Source organism: Phocoena sinus, chromosome 13 (assembly GCF_008692025.1).
Source record: "Phocoena sinus isolate mPhoSin1 chromosome 13, mPhoSin1.pri, whole genome shotgun sequence".
Taxonomy (NCBI): Eukaryota; Metazoa; Chordata; class Mammalia; order Artiodactyla; family Phocoenidae; genus Phocoena; species Phocoena sinus.
In genome coordinates this window covers 32,594,729-32,608,514 of record NC_045775.1, presented here as the reverse complement: position 1 = coordinate 32,608,514, position 13,786 = coordinate 32,594,729, and the positions used below count along the sequence as shown (strand labels likewise).

The 13,786-nt window shown below is 38.9% G+C and overlaps 1 protein-coding gene across 9 annotated transcripts in view; it reads left to right on the top strand.

Annotated features, from left to right (window-relative positions):
- Positions 1-13,786, top strand: part of SLC8A1 (solute carrier family 8 member A1) — a 344,617-nt gene that overhangs the window by 244,713 nt on the left and 86,118 nt on the right. The window lies entirely within an intron of this gene.

The window sequence follows — 13,786 nt, the reverse complement described above, 5'->3', positions numbered from 1 at the left end:
ATGGCTGCAAAGCTATTTCCTTCCATAATTACTCCCTTTGAATTAAGCCAACGGGGTCTCTTTAAAATTAAAAGTATATTGTAAATGAAAAACATACACACAATTATCCACCATTCTCATCTCAGTACAGATAGATTGTCAGGTTCCTTATCTAGTGGGTGATAGGGATGCACCGTGGCTCTGGTTGCAGAAGGAAGGAAAGAGAGAAAAATGCAAAGATGGGTAACTGCTAAACATGGTGCCCAGAAGACTTGGGATACAAATAAGACTATGGGTTAGTTTTTCTTTATTCTTTATTTAGTGTTTCTGTGGATGTTGTAGATTGTTTTCATGGCAGAGACTCACCAGATCATGACTCTGTTTGGCCATCCTCACTAAAAAAAGTCTGTGTTTCCATCGTATGGGCTGTTTAATTTATAAAGCATCCGTCAGCAAGATGGGCAACGATGAAAAGGCAATGAGTTAACAAAGAAAGTCATGCATCTCCTTCTGTTATCAGCATCAGTTTTTACTTCATTAAAAAGAGATGGGAGGGCTTCCCTGGTGGTGCAGTGGTTGAGAGTCCGCCTGCCGATGCACAGCGGACGCATGTTCGTGCCCCGGTCTGGAGAGATCCCACATGCCGCGGAGCAGCTGGGCCCGTGAGCCATGGCCACTGAGCCTGCGCGTCCGGAGCCTGTGCTCCGCAACGGGAGAGGCCACAACAGTGAGAGGCCCGCGTACCGCAAAAAAAAAAACAAAAACAAAAACAACAACTCAAAAAAAAAGAGATGGGAAAGGAAAAGTTTTCTATGAAGTGTGGTGAAATGGATTTCAGCAACACCCAAGAAGAAAAACACTAGGGTAATTGCAGAGGAAACAAATACCAGACGTGGATTTAGAGTCTGAAGATGAGTTTTAATCCTGATTCTGGCATCCACCAGCTTTGAGGTGTGGGCTAATTTCAGTGAGTTTCAGTTTGCTCATCTGTATAATGAGAGATGAACCAACAGATTTCTATGACCAGGGATTGAGAGACTCTTCTAGACTGGAGAGTAGAGCGTTTGGGAGGGCAGGGGCTGAATTTGAATGGAAAATGACTGATGCTGTTTTGATGACAGACCTGGGAATGGGTGATTAGTAGAAGGACACTAATCATTGGTTTTTGTGAGTGATTTGGCATGAGGAACTGTGTGTTACATAATCAGTGGAAGCTTAGCAAGGTAGCCAGAATGGCCTTCTAGGGAAACAACATTGGCAGGTGATACTTGAAAATTTTTTCAACAAAACTGGCTAAGAGGTTAGGAATGACCAAGGAGAGAACTTTTCCTTTTAAAAATGGATGTATACATTTTCCATAGGGCAGAATTCAGACAAGAACTTCTATAAAGACCAATAGAAGAACTAGAAGAAGGCAGTTACCGTCTAGGTTAGGAGTCCAGGATAGGGCCCAAGCATGTAAAGAGGATTGTAGGGAAAATAAACATTCAGCTCTAAGAGACCTAATCCCGGGTAGCTCATCCATAAGAAAGTGCCAAAAGTTCATAATATTTTCGGTGTGTTTTAGTTATTCCCCACCCCCTTACTAAAATATAGATCAGTCTGTTTAGATAGGGACAGTAGAGAGAAAGAAATGAATGGCCCACAATCCATTACTATTATAATTCATTATCACATATAACTGTAAAAAATATAGTTAATTACATTATTGTGAAGACATGTCATAGAACATCTTGTGCCATTTTAAAGGAGAGTTTTTATATTTTTTTATGTCATGGGAAGTGTCCAAAATATAACATGAAGTGAAAAATCATGACACCAAATTTCATTTATACACACCCACACATACATACACACATAATGTGGTCCAGATTATGCAATTGTGTATTTTAAAAGCGAAAAGCAAACATTTTTAAATGTTAAGTGGTAATCGCTAGTGGCAGGCTTATGGGTGATTATTATTTCTTTTGCTTCGTTTCTGCATCTGTCAGATTCTCAACGGCGAATAAGTATGATGTTAACAAGCAGGAAAAACACGTTTAGAAAAATAACACAAGAATGATCTGAAAGCAATTTATATTACTTGAATTGTATTTAGTGAAAAAGAGCCCATGAAGTACAGACTGGCTAATACTAACTTGTTCATTCTGCTAATTTATGATGTTTCACATGAATAGGGTCAGAATCAAGTTTTGCCTGGGTTATCAGGGAAAGCAAATGCCAAAGATATACACTGAAAATTTGATTTTAAAAAAATCTGTGGTATTGATTTCTACTAACCTACCCCTTGATACTAGCTTTACTGAAATGCTTTAGTCCCTAGTCCCTTTCTTCCTTGCATTCTGTAACAGTAATTATGATAACCACCACTGATTGAGTGCTTCCCGTGTGCCATGTCCTGTTCTGTTTTCCCATAGAATCCCCTGAACAACCTCATGATATAGATGTAATTATTTTATTTTTACTGATGAGGAAACTAAGGCATAGATTAATTCATTTGCACGACTTGCAGGCAGCTCAATCCCAAGAGTCGCAGCTCTTAACACAATATTGCTCGTGGTCATAGTAGACCTAGTTGATATTCATTTAGCACTTAATATATGCCAGGCTCTGTGTTAAGCACCTTATATGTGTTATCACGATTTATTTGCAGCAGTCAGAGATAAATACCATTTTTATAGCCCGTTTACAGAGCAGGAGCCTTAGGAAGAGGAAGTAACTCACACAGGTTCATATAGTAAATGACAGAATAAGAATTTTGCAACCTGAGTCCCTTTCCCAAGACAGCATTTTAGGAGGTCGTTTTTCCCCACCAGTATTGTGGAACCACTCAGAGCCATGGTCATGGTTACAGGGACCTGATTAGTCTTAATAATTCTGTTATTTATGGAAGTAAATTAACATTGGAATAGCTTAATAGACTTCCTGGAGAGCTTTCTTCATAACACCTTCAGGATAAAGAAACCTGAACCCAATCTGTCTTTCCAACCTTATACCCACTGGGTAAGTAAATATTTTTCTTTTTTCTGTAAACCATAGGCCTCCACTGTGAAATACAAAATTAAAATCCAAACATATTTATAGAATAGATAGTGTCAGGGAGAATAAAAATTTTCCTCTACCCTTCTAGGTTCTTCTGGCTCGTCTAAGAATTAAATTGACATGAGACAGATTAACAGGAGAAAATCAAATTTAATTTCATACATACAGGAACCCAACATGCATGAGAGGGTCAGAGATCCCGTATACATGAGAGGTTCAGAAGCAGAAAAGTTAAATGAGATAGATGCCATCCTGAATTAAGGAATAGGTGCTGGACCCGGGGCTTCCGAGGTCAGGAGGGTCATCCATAGGACTGTTAGGAGAAGAACAGATGTTTGGTAATTAGATGTTTGCCCTGCCATACACATAATGCCACTTAGATAAAATTTATCTCTGGTCATAACTCTTTTTCTGGGAAAAATCGCCAATTTAATTTCTTCTAGGTAGTTAATGGAGAGGCGATAGTTTCTCTTGAATCCACAGGGTCTTGATTGCCTTTAGCTGAAAGTAATCCTCATGCAACAGTGGGGAGGCTCATTCTGAACCCCTACAATAGTATGAAGACATAAGTATTGATTGCTCAATCTAATGTAGAATACCAATAAAATATTAGACATGGAATAGAAATGTGAGATATAAAAATCAGCATCAATTCATTAATTATCACTTTATTTTAGTTATGTTCAAGAAAATTCCTGGCATCCTGTCTTTCAGAATATTTTATACAAATGCATGCAGAGAGAGATTGATTTGCCATTGAATATTTTGTGGCTTTGGAGAAAGGGAGGGAAGGAAGGAAAAGAGAAAGAGGATATGAATTAAAAACCTTAAGAAAGCCCAGCTTTATTTCTTGGTGTTCTATTTTTAAAGCTGGCCTCTTTTGGATAGAGATGCTTTCAGCATATTCTAGCTGCTGTCCTATAATGTTCTAAGAGTGAAATCTTTCCATTGCTTTCCAGGGAAACTCTTTACTTTGAACAAAGAATCTTGACAAAGGAGGAAGGACCAAAGGTATAAGTAATCTCTGGAGAGAGTCTAATGACAACCCAGGAATGTTGAAAATGTTCGAGATGAAGAGAGCTTTTGAAAAGAATGGAAAGCCAACTGTTTCTTTGAAATTCAACAGCAACAATTTCATCTAATTTCAAATTCTTATAAAGGGCAGTGGCAAATTGAGGATTTCACAGAAGTTTCTAAAACTGAACTAAAATGTTTTATGTGTTCAGTTTGTAGAAAAGATACTCAGTGCCCCAATGTACTCCTAACGTTATCCTCAACCTTGAGAAATTTGTTAAAACAACTTTTTCTAGAGAATTTGGCCTTTTTTGTTCCCTTTAAGGAATACAGTGAAGATCTCAGATTACAAACAATCCTAACAAATTAAGGAATCAGTTTAAAAGTTGGTGAGAGGGCTTCCCTGGTGGCGCAGTTCGTTGAGAGTCCACCTGCTGATGCAGGGGACACGGGTTCGTGCCCCGGTCCGGGAAGATCCCACATGCCGCAGAGCGGCTGGGCCCGTGAGCCATGGCCAATGAGCCTGTGCATCCGGAACCTGTGCTCCACAGTGGGAGAGGCCACAACAGTGAGAGGCCCACGTACCGCAAAAAAAAAAAAAAAAAAAAAAAGTTGGTGAGAATCCTCCATCATTTTGTTAAAAGGGCCTCTCTCATGGAACTTGCACAATGTCAGTATTATTAAACAATAAGACTAAGATCCATTCTGATGTATTTCAACATGGTGCCCAGTGCTTGATCCACTTTGTTTTTCACTAAATTGACAAATCGTCTCAGCGTGCACATGTAGGTAACAAACCCAGGATCCTTATTCATTTAGCCTTCTTAAGACGGAAGTATATATTAGCTGCAGGGAAATAAAGCAATGGTAAGGTATACATTTTATACATCACAAAATTATGGACATTTAAAAATACATCCATATCAGTTTCTCTTAGCAAACTTTACTCTTGTGATTTCCACATTAGCATACCATCATAGGATAGAACCTTTTGGGGAGGGTGTTGGCTTCCAGAGTTCCCAGCACATTACTTATTGGAACAATAACTCTAGGATCTCTGCAGTGTCTCTTTCAAGTGGTCAACCAGCATGTCTTCTAAGGATAGGAAGGTAGCTCTAAAGCTGACAATTGATTGCTAAAAAGAGAGAGATCGAAAAAGAATTACGCTTGTTCCTATTCTGCATTTGAACAAATGAATTTGTTGCCATTCAGATTCAAAAGCAAGCAGAGGGAAATAAAGTAGAGCAAGGTTCTGCTGGAAAATCACTACTCCAGTGCTCTGTGACACTGCCCTCTGGTATGCCCCAGAGAACAGGAGGATTTTTAGCTGTCCCTGCTCCTTGCTCTGCTTGAAGCAATGATTTCAGTTACCACTTGATAATGCAAAGAGATCAGTGCACGGATGACAAGTCCTCCTGGAGAATTAATTTGATTCTGCTACTTTAGCAACTCTCATCTTCGGAGTCTATTTAAATTAAAGAATAGTACCATCGGGATTTGTCAGGCTCTGCTTCATACCAGGAGCTCCAGGAAAAGTACAACTTCTGTCCCCTTTGTGTATCCAGCTAACGTGGTGAGTGGACACCTGTCAGGGCTGGGACTGGGAAGCTAACTAGTATTTCTCTTTATTTAATTGTAGCTGATTTGGAAAGTTGTGTTCGTTTCTGGTATACAGCAAAGTGATTCAGTTATATATATATATATATATATATATATATATATATATATATATGTATTCTTTTCCAGATTCTTTTCCATTATAGTGTATTACAAGATATTGAATATAGTTCCCTGTGCTACACAGTAGAACCTTGTTGTTTATTTTATGTATAGTAGTTTGAATCTTCTAATCCCAAACTCCTAATTTATACCTCCCCTCTTTTCCCCTTTGGTAACCATAAATTTGTTCTCTATATCTGTGAGTCTGTTTCTGTTTTATAAATCAGTTCATTTGTATCATATCTTACATTCCACGTATAAGTGATATCACATGATATCTGTCTCTGTCTGACTTACTTCACTTAGTGTGATATTCTCCAGGTCCACCCATGTTGTTGCAAATGGCAATATTTCATTCTTTTCTATGGCTGAGTAATATTCCATTGTATATACATCTTCCTTATCCATCCCTCTGTCGATGGACATTTAGGTTGCTACCGTGTCTTGGCTGTTGTAAATAGTGCCGCGATAAATATTGGGGTGCGTGTATCTTTTCGAGATAGAATTTTCTCCGGATATATGCCAGTACTTCTTATGCGTTTTGCATCTTTAAGTTTAGAGTTCTGCACCTGGAAAGTCCATTATGTGAGATGTGGTCCCAAGCTACATCTGAGAGTGAATTTGAGGGTATTGCCCATTACTCCATTGAGTATTTTCTGACCTCCACCTCTCACCTGCCAGCTGCCCCTTTGGGTGACTGGGTGGAGGAGCAAGTAAAAACTATAAAGTAAACCACTCCTTTTCAACTAATAACAACTCTTCCTAACATCTTATAGTCCTTTGCAGAATGGTTTTGCATGCATTATATTATTTGACCTTTGCAGTCACGTGTGAAGTTTTATTATCCACAGTTGTTGAATGATGACACCCATTATCTGATCATCACGACACTGTGAATATTATAGTCACTGCGAAGTGAGCTTCCTTATCCACATTTGATAGATGATAACACTAAGGTCTAGAAAGATGCCAGAACTGGCCCACATATCTCAGCTAGAAAGTGACAGAGTCAAGATACAAATCCAGGGTAACTTGAGTCCTAGTTTGGTGCCCTGGACAGTTCAATGAAGGAAACAGTAGATTTAAGTCATGATCTAGTCCCTCTTCTATGACCATCTTAGAATGGAACCTTGAACACACTCCCAAGTGAAGTCATGCCAAGAGTTCCTCACCAATAATCTGAAAAGGATGTAAAAGTATTATTAGAAATAATATGAAAAGCAGTCTGTTCTTATCCTATTTAAAATGTTAATTGGGGGTCACTTATGGAAAATTGTTTGGGGTCACTTATGGAAAATGTTGAGAATATATGTGTCGGTCTTCTCTGACTGCCCCTTTCTTTCCCTAATCACCAAGCAACTCACAAAGTCAATTTTTTTTTTTTGCGGTGCGCGGGCCTCTCGCTGTTGTGGCCTCTCCCGTTGCGGAGCACAGGCTCCGGATGCGCAGGCTCAGCGGCCATGGCTCACGGGCCCAGCCCTCCGCGGCATGTGGGATCTTCCCGGACCGGGGCACGAACCCGTGTGCCCTGCATCGGCAGGCAGACTCTCAACCACTGCGCCACCAGGGAAGCCCACAAAGTCAAGTCTTGAAGGGAAAAAAAAAAGCTTAAAATGGGCCAGGAATTTAAGCCAAGCGATACAAAGGCAACACATAGCAAGCATATCTTTCCTTGTTGGTAGAGAGAAATCAATGCCGAAAAGAGCACTGGATAACGCCCTAGGTGATGTGAAGAGAACTGTTTGCTTTGCAAGGGCAGCAGGCATAACCCACAATTAGAGTCCTTTCCTTTCCTTTTAAATGAATGCTATGAAGGAAGCGCTACTTCTGATTTTTTCATAAGACTTTATACTCTGGGAAAAAGAAACCTGCCAAGGAAGCCAGGCCTGAGGTAACATCCACCAGAAATGCTTAACCTGTCAAAGCACGACATCAACAGCCCTTGATCCTGAAGGAGGCAGTGAGTGTTCTGCCTGGGGAGAGGGAGGGATTGAGGGGTGGCGGAGCTAGCCGTCACAGCAAGGGCGCTTAGCTTTGATGCAAATGGTTTTCACTGTCTCAGGGCCATGCAGCACCCCAGTTTTCTGTTTGGCAGTACTAACAAAATTTGAAACTTCTAACTGAAAATTCACCCCAAACATTCTCACAACCTTTTCTTACCCAAGGAAACGGCTTTTTCTAGACTACGATTTTATCCTGAAGTTTGTTTGTCATTGCTGTTGTGTTTTGTAATAACAGCTTTATTGAGATATAATTCACATACCAGAGAATTCACCCATTTAAAATATGCAATTCAGTGGGTTTTATTATAGTCTCAAAATTGTGCAACCATTGCTATAATCGATTTTAGAATATTTTCATCACCCCCAAATGAAATCCCATGCCCCTTAGCAGTCACCCCCATTTATTCCCCAATCCCCAGCCCTAGGCAACCACTAATTTACTTCCTGTCTCTACGGATTTGTCTATTCTGGACTTTTCATATAAATAGAATCATACAATGTCTGAACAGTTGTGTCTGGCTTCTTTCACTTTAGCATAATGTTTTCAAGGTTCATCCATGTCAAAGTGCAGGGGAGGAAAAATAATTTTCCCTCTACTCTTTAGAGTTCTTGGCTGAGACCATGTAATAAAAGACAGATTAACAAGAGAAAAACAAACAAGTTTATTAACATGTGTACATGGGAGATACCCAGGGAAAAATGAGTCATTCTCTGAGGTGGCTTAAATGTAAGCTTGAATACTGTCTTAATAGGGCTCGGGGAGAGAGGATATTGGCTTCTTAGGGGAGAGTACATGATTTTTAGGAAAAATGAATGGACCCTTAGAAGAAAAGATGGGAGATATGACAGTTTGTGACAACGTTTGCCTGGTGTCTACTTCTAGTCTCCTCTCCTGTGATAAGAGTCACTTTCCCTGGTTGATGAATTTCTCAGGGAGGGAATTTATGACATTTGAGTTCCTTTTGGAACATCTGTCTTTAGGCAGATGGGAGAAGTTCAGAGACAGCGTCTCCCTGCATTTGCTATTTTTACATACCCCCAGCTCAAAATAATCAATATACCAAAGCAGTATGTTTGGGGGTGACATATTAACACTACTTTTTAGTAGCCTGTATCAGAATTTCATTCCTTTTTATTGCTGAATAATCTTCCATTATGTGGATGTATCACATTTTGATTATCCATTCATCAGCTGACAGACATTTAGGTTGTTTCCAACTTTGGGCTATTATTAATAATGCCGCTGTAAAACATTCATGTATAAGTTTTTGTGTAGACATATGTTTTTAAATCTCTTGAGTTCCACCTAGAAGTGGAATTGCTGGGTCATATGGTAGCCTGATTTTTAAACTTCTGAGGAACTGCCAGACTTTTCCAAAGCCTCTATACCATTTAACATTTCCACCAGCAATGTAAGCGAGTTCCAGTTCCTCTACATTCTCCGTATAACACATACTATTATCTGTTTTTCTGATTATAGCTATCTTGGTGGGGGTGAAGTGGCATCTCATTGTGGTTTTGATTTGCATTTCCCTGATGACAAATGATACTGAGCATCTCATGTACTTATTGGCCGTTGGTTTACTTTCTTTGGAGAAAAGTCTGTTCAGATCCTTTGCGCGTTTTAAGTTGGTTTATTTGTCTTTTTTGAGTAAGAGGAGTTTATCCTGAAGCTTTTAACATCAGGCGTACTGGGGATTCAATGTCAAACTTGCCTTACCTGATGACATCACTCTGTGATCAGAGAAATTGCCAGATATTTTCCCTTCGGATGAGGTCGGTCCCGGGTCACTTCTTTCTTGAGTCTGAATGCGGTGGCTTCCAGGTGGAAAGTTTCCAGTTCCACAGACATGGCCTTTGACTGACATGGCTCAGAGGCTCTCTGAGAGAAAGCATATAAGACATTAATTACTGTCTTCTGTGGCAAATGAAACCCTTAGTTATTCTGTTCTCCAAATAGAACCTCTGTTGTCTAAAAACCTAGCACCAGAATTCTTATCTCTCTGAGAAGGAAATCACTCTGCTGCCCAGAGGCTAAAGGTGTTTTCTCATCTATAACTATTAAGTTTGCTTGTGGAGACCAGCATTTCCTGAGAGGAGAAAACGACAACTTTACGTGCTCTCTATAATCCAGAAAAGAATACCAGTGAAGGACAAAGTTAAATGTCTCTCCCACGCTTCAGCCTAGATAACTGATTAGATCTAAAATTTAGCTTTGACCCTTACTTCCTCACAGTGCTACCTATTCCTTATTAAATACATTCTTCTAAACGTCAGACCAGACTGACGAGCCTCCAGGTGAAGCCAAGGCTGCTGGTCGGTTGCTCGTATTCCTCAGAGTTGGGGAGCCCTCGTGTGTTCATGGTGCTTTTCAGTTAATCCTAACAGGACCTTTATCGCCTCAAGGATTTACCTTTTCATGACAGCCGTCATTGAATGTTAATATGTGCTGCACTCCTTTTAAAAACAGAATTGAAAATCTATCGTTGCTCATCCAGGTAGTCTTTGTTAACATAAAGATTAAACAATAAACCTGTATATGACTTCAAAATAATGATTCAGATCTTTTAAAGTGGTCATAAAACTACTGCACAGCTGAATGAATAAGGACTGCGTGGGTCACATAATTGAAAGATGTTGGTCTTTGGAGCCAGTTACAGGAGTCTCACTCTGTGACCTTGGAAGTTACTTAACTTCTCTTGGTCATTGTTTCCTCTGAATTGTACAAGTTGTAGAAGTCGCTTCCAGGGCTGCTATGAAGATTGATTGGTGAACTAAAAGATGCAAAATGCCGATCAGTCCATTGACCCCTGAGTACGCCTGAAAAGAGGCTAAATCTTAAAAATAAAATAAATTTTAAAAGAGACATTGTAGCATCTACAGGTGTGAAATACTCACTAGAATCTTTTTTATTTTATGAAGATTTAGAAAGAGTCTCTTCTTTTTCATCCTCCAACTCTTTTCCTCACTTCTCCCAATATCAAGAGCGGTCTTAGGGAAAAGAAACCACAGAAGGACTAATTGAGGCTGAAATTTGAAGAGACTGATAGGACTTTGGCTTAATAATGAGAGATTAGAATGTATTTGGAAGAGACTTTCTTTTTTAGCTCCCACTAGTAACACCATGTCTTTCTCTTCTTTCTCACAGTTTACCTGAGTCACCACCTGATATAAGAGCTCCTTACTAGAATGTTTGAAGATGTTTGGTCCTTTGAGACCCATCAGATAAGAGAGAGACTTGGAAATAAAGTATAGATGTGGGCTTAGTATCATCAAAGGAAAGGCACTGCAAAAATCAAAAGGAACAACCTGTATTTTTCCACTAAATAACCAAATGCTTTTTTTTTTCTAGAAGTGGATCCAAAATGTATATCCATAAAAATTTTGGCCGTCCTGACAAATTATTTAATGTTTTAATGTCATCATGAGATTTGTAACTCGTTGCTAGTTTCTAGGAAACATAATTGTTATAGTATACTCTTCAACTTTAAAGTGATGTAAAAAAGATGAAGTGAGAAATTCTCCTTACCTTCTTCATCATAATTATGGTAGCTGAAAATTGCGTGACACAGTTTTCTATCCGTTCCTTATCAGTGTAATAATAGTGCAGGGGTTGTTGTTAGATGAAGGGCTGGGTCTGCCTGACTATTCCGATCTTGTTTTGGTTAACCTGTTAATTTAAAGAAATAACAACACTACTGTACAGCACAGGGAACTATACTCAATATCTTGTAATAACCTATAATGGAAAAGAATCTGAAAAAGAACATGTTTATATATATATGTATATACACACACACATATATATAAGGATCTGAAAAAGAATATATATATGTATAACTGAATCACTTTGCTGTACACTTGAAACTAACACAACATTGTAAATTAACTATACTTCAATTAAAAAAAAAAGAAAGAACAACAGCTATCTGACTGCTTCCCATTGGTAAATGGAAGCAAAGTACAACACAACATGAATCTGTGTTCTCAGAGAGAGGGAGTCTTTGGGACAGTGCAAAAGCCCTGTGAATGTGGGAATCGGTGTGGCAATGGGGGGCAAACTGGAGGACCTTTAAGATCCCTTCAGTCCTTGAGATATAATTTCCACTGCAGAACTGTGAGGAACAGAGAGGTATACTTCTGCTGATTATCAAGCTAGTGGAACTGGGTTCTTCACCAGATAAACTCCATCTCCTGTGACATCCCCAGTGATGGAAGAAGCAACGACAGTCCCTTTCCTGTATTAGTTAGGCTCTGGAAAGTGAGCAAAAGACATCGCAAGGATATGATCCTTTAAAATTTATATAGGTTAATTTCACATTCTCCACCTTTGCTAAGGGGAGGAATAGTTCTGTTCTGAAGCAAAAAGTGAACATTACTGGTCCCTTCTGATTTTTGCCTCTTGATTCAGAGGGCTAATTCATAATGATTGACTTTATCTTGCCTCTTTAAATTGACTGAATTGTCCTTTAATAATCAAGTTTCCTATTAATAGCTTTACTGTGCAAAAGAAGCAAACTCAATATATAATTTAACGGCTCCTCCTGTCAAGGGCACTACTGATTGTATTACTAATGATTTTGAAATAATACGCCATTATGCAAATCCCATTCATTTTAGGCATCTTTGCCAAGTACCTACGGAGGTACTGTTTTCTTTCCCTTCGTAAGTTGAATTTCCAGTGTCATAGTTATCCAGTACTGAAACGTTTTCTAAGGATTATGATCCCAGTGAATAGCGATAGTCTACTGATAAATTTTATGTGCTTATTTTATTATACAAACAAATTGGGTGGGACCCTATATTTCTCACATTCATCAGCTACTCAGAGTGTAGAAAATAAACCTATCATAGCAATAGCAGATTAAATTCACCAAGGATAAGAAACACTATGTTATTTGGGTTTTTCTATTTATTTGTGAATAAGTGGTCATGTTGCCCTTTGGGAATGAAACTGGGAGCCTTTCCTAAAGAAATGCTCGCCCTGTTAGCAAGACTACTACAACCATCTCCACTGTGTTTTCTTTATTTCTACAATCTAATAAAATATGAGACGTGAGATAGATTGGAAGTACAAGATGGAAAAAGATAAGTCAGATGTTTTTAAGTAATATATGCAAGAGCATTGCAACACGTACCCTACCATGAAGTGCCTCGGTAATGAATTTGGGGCCACTGGGGCCAGAAGACGATAGCAGGGCCCTTCTAATGCCCACCAATGTTTTCCCACCCATGGTCATATTATGCTGGTGACTTTAGCAGAGATGTACAAGTATAATTTATGATTACAAGGCAGTAAGATGGAAATTAATACCTAAAACACATAAGTTGGATGACAAAAAGGGTAGACGTTTGGCAGGTTTTCGAAGAGTAAATTTGATCTCACTTATAACATCAAATTCAGTTCCGAAATTAAAAACACACGTATCATCATTTCTTACATCTTCTTGTGCTTTTCTGACATTTTGTGTTTTTTGGATATTGAGGAATGATCAGATATCCTGGTGTAGTCAGGGCAGGCTGTATATATATATATATATATATATATATATATATATATATATACAGCCTGCCCTGACTACACCAGGGTACTTATATATATATGTATATATAAAGTAAATGGGTGAATTCCAGAAAAATAGTTCTAGAAGTTAGGAACTCTTCACTATACACATGTGGTTGGACTTTTGTCGTACTGTTGGTAGTTTTGTAAATATCTAATTGCTCTTAAAAAATGATTATTGCTTTAGTCATTGACAGCTGCTCATCTGGCCTTTGAGGACAGAGCTGAGATAGAAAGGCACCGTCATGCACTCCAACTCCTTAGTAGTGAGAAATGGGGATGTGAGCGCTATGGGGGATGTTCTTTAGCTGAGGAGCAGCGAGGAGGTTATGAGGCTCCCAAGAATCAGAAGCAATCATTTGATCTCACTTAGCATTAGGGGCTGGGAAATTCAGACAATTAAAAGCAACTTCTACCTTTATTCTCCTTCATACAAGAAAAGAAGACTGGTGCTCTTTGGCTTGCA